The sequence below is a fragment of the Aulonocara stuartgranti genome (assembly GCF_965226115.1).
Source record: "Aulonocara stuartgranti genome assembly, chromosome: 16".
Lineage (NCBI taxonomy): Eukaryota > Metazoa > Chordata > Actinopteri > Cichliformes > Cichlidae > Aulonocara > Aulonocara stuartgranti.
This window is the reverse complement of record NC_138952.1, coordinates 36,676,160-36,683,140: the sequence shown is the minus strand read 5'-3', so window position 1 is coordinate 36,683,140 and position 6,981 is coordinate 36,676,160. Positions and strand designations below refer to the sequence as shown.

The following is a 6,981-nucleotide window of genomic DNA, read 5'->3' as shown; positions in this document are numbered from 1 at the left end:
ACTGTCCACAGAGCTCCTGCCACAGTCACTGACACCAGCTGTGTCCATAGCTCTGACAGCAGTGTTTACCCTGACGTTTGCCTTCTCTTCTTGTTTTCCTTGAAATTGAATTGCAAACGTATCCTGTCAAATGTTCACGTTATCTATTCCCACTGTGTTTCTAACACGGTGAGGAGACATAACATCTATGACACTACTTGTGTTAAACTGGAGTCAGAGTGAGCTGTAAGAAGCTGCATATTTATAGATGTGTGGTTATTAGGAAGCAAAAGTCTTGAATGCAGTCTGAGCTTTCTCAAGGCATGAAGGAATTATTTGAACAGAGAGAAAACGTGAATGTGTAACACTGACGACTAGGGGTGCAACGATACTCGTATCGATATTGAACCGTTCGATACAGTGCTTTCGGTTCGGTACGCATATGTATCGAACAATACAACATTTGTAATTTATTTTATCAACTTTCCTTCTGACGATGCTGTCTGTGTTGAGCGCTCAGTGGATCTGCGCTTGACTACTCCGCCTAGGCTGCACTGTCGAGCGCAGATCCACTGAGCGCAGCGCAAGCTAGCGAGACAGAAGTTAAGCTCTCATTGCAACATGGCAAATTGAACCTCCCCCACCCTCATTCAGATCTGGCCTTTGGAATTATTTTGGTTTTCATGTGACGAATGACCCTGAAGGTAAGCGAGTCATGGACTAAAGTAAAACAGTATGTTGGATGTGCCATGCAATGCTCAATTACATGGGTGGGAACTAGCGTGTTAGCGCAGTTAGCTCGTTAACGTGTTGGCCGTCCAGCCCCACGCACGGGGCGATCCGCGGTAGCTCGTTAACGGAGATTTGCCGTGTTGTGGCGTTAACGTCATTTCAGATTAACGCTGACAGCACTAGTGGGAACACAACGAATATGACTGCACATTTACTCCGACAGCATCCTAGTGCAAAGACAAGTGGAAGCAGACAAAAACAACAAGCACCATGCTACAAACTTTACCCGAGTCATTTAGACAGCCGTTAGCACAGGATTCTCCTTATGGGGACCTGATATGTTTAATATGCTGCTGAGAATATAGCCCAGAAGAAGCGTATAGTAGAGCTTTTATTTTGGAAAGAGCCATTTCTCTGTAATAAACTCTCTTTTCCAAAGATGAGTGATTTCTCAGATAGATTTATTATTTTATTACTTTGTTGTTTCAGCAACATTAAATTTAAAAACTGTACTTTTGAGTTAAAATATCTATTTATAATTTTAATAAATGACAAATTAAAAAAGCATGAACATTTTTTTGTATTGAAAAAATATCGAACCGTGACACCAAAGTACCGAACCGAACCATGAATTGTGTATCGTTGCAGCCCTACTGACGACCACAGCTGTTGTTTTTAGGGGTTCAATCAGCGACAGCAGAGGAACTCTCTCGTACATATATATATATTTTACTGCGTTTTAAAAGATGCTCCTCCCTCAGGTGTATTCACATCAGCTCCTGGTTGGTTCCTGCCGTCAGCCCCACTTCTCCCCTTCACCACACTGTTAAACTTTGGGTTGAATCTGTGGTGAGGATGAGTCCACCAACAGTTCTTTTTATCCTGCAGCTAAAACTTGATGAAGCACGTTCTGTGTAGTCTAATTCCCAAACTTGACTTCTCCTCCACAGAGAAAGGGCAGTAGGTCCAACGAGATAACTCCAGCAGCCCCACAGAGGGCTCGGCTACACCCTGTCAATCAGGCGACTCACTTCCTCTTTGCACTGCTTTGTTCTTTGAGCTGACACAGAGGGCACTCATTCATGTCAGTCACGTGTAACTCCCAAAGTATTCCATGAGAAGGAATGCCGAATGAAGAAGAAACCTACCAGGTAGGTAAGACAGGTAGGTAAGGTAAGTTCTAAACAAGACCAATTAACAGTTGAAATAAAGAACATGTTGAGTAAGTGACGGAAGTGACGGACAAGGTAAGCGACTCATGTTGTAACTGACGTCAGACGCCGGAGATTTTGGCGGAAAATTAAAGCAAATGGTAGTTTAGATTTGAACAAATTCATTTAAGCTTCAGCATTACCAAATACACTTATCAATTGTCTTATAACTAACACTATTTGTCTAAATAATCTCCAACACCCTGGAGAACAACGAGGAGAGTTTAGAGACTCTCCAAGATTACATCGATCAGTGCTTTCAGGATCTCGTGATGAAGAAGACCCCGTGTGCAGCTTCCCCGGCCAAAGCTGAGACGCCGTCGTCGAAAAGACAACGCCCGGCAGATTCCCCCGGCTCAACATCGCCAGCCGGCAAAGATATTGCCGACATATTGGAGTCAATCGACAAGCGATTGTCCAGTTTCGACGCAAGGCTGTCCTTGGTGGAGATTCTTCACCGAGAATTTAAATGCTTGCGAGAATCCCTGGAGTACAGCCAGCAGCAGGTGGAAACGCTCGCTGCTGAAAATGCCACGCTAAGGGAGTCGGTGAAATGTCTCACAGATAATGTTACCCAGCTCAATAGAGAAAATAAAAAAATAAAAGAAACAGTTATCGATCTACAAGCTCGTAGCATGCGTGATAATCTGGTATTTTCTGGTATTCCAGAAGCCGCTGGAGAGGACGCGGAGACCACGGTAAAAAGCTTCATCAAAACCCACCTGAAGCTGCCGGAGGACACTGTGAAGAACATCGTCTTCGATCGGGTACATCGCCTCGGCCCCATTCGGGCTACGGCCGGGAGACCACGTCCTATCGTGGCCAAATTCGGCCACTTCAAACAAAAGCAACATGTGAAAAGCCGCGGCAGGGAATTAAAAGGAACGGACTTCAGCGTGAACGACCAGTTCCCCAAAGAGATCTTGGAACGACGCAGGGTCCTCTTCCCAATCCGACGCGGCTTCATCCAGAAGGGCTCCCGCGCTGTCATCGCTGTGGACCGGCTGTACGTGGACGGACAGCTCCACCGCGACCCCAACATCACTCCGTGGCTGTATTAACCTCACACCAGATAAGAATCAGCTGCACCATTTCCCTATCCACTCACACTAACTTGCATTAACATCTGTTTAACTTACCAGTATCAAATCGCATCTTAAAGTGTGATTTCATAGCAGAATTAACACCGTCACTCTCCGTCAGTGATTTAATTGGAATGTTTACGTTTTGTTTCTGTTTTTTTTTTTCCCTCTCTTTTCCCCCTCTTGGTTTTATGCTGCTCACCCCTGTCCTTGGTTTCTTTCTTTATTCCTTTCACTGCCTCGATCACCTGCTTCGACACTCATCCACAAACATCCTTTATTTCGACACATACGCACCATGCGCTCAACGGCAGCACATTTACATCAGTCAGACAGCGCACACAGTCATATAAGATACACACACACACTTAAGCCAAGCCTACTCATATTAGTAACTATGCAAACACAAAGTCAGACTCAGGGAGCATCTCGCCACACATTTTTTCTCTCTCTCCTTCTCTTTATTTATGAACAAGTGACGTATTCTCTCCACCTGGCTAAGCGACGCACACAGCATACATCCCTAGTTATACACAAACATCTATGGGTGCACTGAGGTTCATTACATGGAATATAAATGGAGCTGGCTCCAGAGAAAAGAGGTTAAAAATATTTAACCAACTCAAAAAACTACAGGCAGATGTTGTCCTTTTACAAGAGACCCACAGACCTCTTAGAGGTTCGAATGAACTTAAAACACCTGAGTTTCCCAATGTGTTCTCAGCTTGTTATAATTCTAGACAAAGGGGAGTAGCAATTTTAATACATAAAAATATTAATTTCACAGTACTCGATACAGTTATAGATCCAGAGGGCAGATTCTTAATCATTAAACTATCTATACGTGATAAAAAGCTATGTATTGCAAGTGTATATGGTCCAAATGTTGATGATCCCTCATTCTTTCACGGTTTTTTCAGTGCACTCTCTGAACACTTAGATGGCACACTTGTTCTTGGAGGTGACCTCAACCTTGGACTAAATGAAGACATGGATAGGCTCAATACAGCGGGAACTCCGCGTAATTGGCAGTCCACAAATATAATCAAACAGTATATGAGTGACTTTGGTCTTTGCGATGCATGGCGCTCCCTTCACCCCACCAGTAAGGAATATACTTTTTTCTCACATGTCCATCACTCCTACTCTCGTCTGGATTATTTTTTGGTCAGCAGCTCACTGCTGAATGACATTTCAGACACTGAGATTCACCCTATAGCTGTCAGCGATCATGGTCCTGTATCTTTAACACTAATGCACAAGAATAATACTACGCCAAGAAAAAACTGGAGATTTAATATATCACTACTTAAAGATGAAGACTTTATTAAATATTTTAAAAAAGAGTGGACTTCATATTTGAACTATAATGACACTCCCGAAACATCAGCTTCTGTTCTATGGGAAGCAGGGAAAGCTGTGATGAGAGGTAAAATAATTTCTTTCTCATCACATAAAAAGAAAAAAGAAAACAAAAATATTCAGGAATTAGAAAAAAACATCAAATCACTAGAAGAAGCCTACGCGTCCCACCAAGATCAGGAAACATTGAACAAAATACGCAAAACAAAACGAGAATTAAATGAGATAATTGATAAAAAAACAAAATTCTTAGTACAAAGACTACGCCTACAAAATTATGAACATGGTAATAAATCCGGTCAATTTCTAGCAAACCAGCTAAAAATAAATAAAGAAAAAACAACTATATGTGCTGTTCAAGATTCATCTGGGAACACAATATATGAACCGATACAAATAAACAACATTTTCAGGGATTTCTATAAAACGTTGTATTCACCACAAATAAACCCATCTAAAAAAGAAATTGATCAGTTTTTGGACAACATAACTCTTCCAAAATTATTGGACACTCAAGCAATGGCACTGGATTCACCACTGACACCAGGTGAACTCCAGGAAGCCCTGATAAGTATGCCCAATAATAAGGCTCCAGGTCCAGATGGCTTTCCTGCAGAATTCTACAAAGAATTCTGGTCGATTCTAGCACCAGTTTTCTACAGAACGTTGTTGGAAATTAAAGAAAAGGGCAGACTTCCATCAAATATGAATTCTGCAAACATTAATCTCCTGCTAAAACCAGGCAAAGACCCTGTATATCCCTCAAGCTATCGTCCAATATCCCTTATAAACGTAGACCTTAAAATAATCTGCAAAGCTCTCTCAAAGAGACTGGAGAAAATAACCCCCCTCTTAATTCATCCTGACCAAACTGGTTTCATAAAAGGTAGGCACTCATCAACAAATACACGTAGATTACTTAATTTGATAGACTACTCATACAGTAAAAACCTAGAAACTACAATATTCTCTTTAGACGCAGAAAAAGCATTTGACAGAGTTAACTGGAAATTTCTATTTGCAACTTTACACAAATGTGGTTTTGGATCTTCTTTCATAAACTGGTTAAAAATATTATATAATTCCCCAACAGCTTGTGTTAGAACAAATGACCAGACATCCTCCAGCTTCTGTCTCTTGAGGGGCACCAGGCAGGGATGCCCACTCTCCCCTTCACTATTTGCAATTTTTATTGAACCACTAGCAGCAGCAATTAGACAGAATTCAGTAATTAAGGGCATAAAATGCAAGAACGTGGAACATAAAATCAGCCTTTATGCGGATGATGTGTTACTCTTTCTCCAAAATTCACAAACCAATATCTCTGGGGTGATTGAATTGATAAACTCTTTTGCAAGAATATCAGATTACTCAATTAACTGGTCAAAATCTACAGTCCTACCGATTAATTGCTCCTTCCATAATTCCTCTTCTACACCACTGCAATCGGGAAATATAAAATATTTAGGTATTAATGTTTCTCCCAAGCTTGCAGATCTAACTAAATTAAACCATATCCCACTTTTAAAGAAGGTAGAAGATGATCTGGCTAGATGGAAATGTCTACCCATATCACTCATGGGAAGGGTTGCCGCTATAAAAATGATGGTCTTACCAAAAATAAATTATTTATTCTCAATGATCCCAACTAAACCGCCACAAGATTGGTTCAGATCTCTAGATTCATGTATGTCCAAATTCCTTTGGAAAAATAAACCCCCACGTATAAGCTTAAAAACACTACAAAAGACCAAGGATAAAGGAGGACTAGAACTGCCTAACTTTCAGCACTACTTCTTAGCCAACAGGCTTCAGTTTATCTCAGGATGGCTAAAACACACCCTCTTAGATGAACCTTGGCTAGACGTAGAACAAGCACTCTGCAATAATCTAGAGATCTCAGACCTACCATTTATCAGCTCAAACATCCAACGACATGAATGCTTTAAAAGCATCAACATCAGCTCTTCTCTGACAGCATGGTGGGAGTTTCTAAAATTGACGGCGTCTTCATTAATCCCATGCAAACGTACACCTATCTGGAACAACCCTGACATATTACAAAACAATAATATGATAAACTTTTCAGATTGGAGTGATAAAGGAATCAAATATTTAGAACATATACTAGAAGGAACAGAATTTATTTCATTTGACGGACTAGTTACACAATATGGGATCAACAAGAAAAGATTTTTAGAATATCAACAAATTAAATCCATAGTAAAAAAGAAATTTAAACCGGGTCAAGTTGAACTACAAACACCACCAAGTGTGGTTCAATTTCTTACTCTTAAACCCCCCAAATTACTATCCAAAATATACAGAATGCTTTCTAAAACAGATGAATCAATATCACTTCCTATTGCAAAATGGGAAGCGGATTTATCAGTTAACTTAGACCTAAACTTCTGGTCTCAGATTTGCTTAAAAACCTTTCATCTAATTAGAAATCCCAGTCTTCAATTAATTCAATACAAAATATTACATAGAGTGCACTATACAGGTCATCGGATGTTCAAGATGGGCTTTACGTCTACCAACAACTGCTCACACTGCCAAACCAATTCACCGGACAATTATATCCACGCTCTTTGGTTCTGTCCACCAGTTCA

At 40.7% G+C, this 6,981-nt stretch overlaps 1 long non-coding RNA gene across 1 annotated transcript; it reads left to right on the top strand.

Annotated features, from left to right (window-relative positions):
- Positions 1–366: 366 nt before the first annotated feature.
- On the top strand, positions 367–1,750 carry LOC309691325. The gene is made up of 3 exons (XR_014271959.1): positions 367–683; positions 1,473–1,560; positions 1,662–1,750. It is a non-coding gene; the product is annotated as an uncharacterized lncRNA (long non-coding RNA).
- The last annotated feature ends 5,231 nt before the right edge of the window (positions 1,751–6,981 follow it).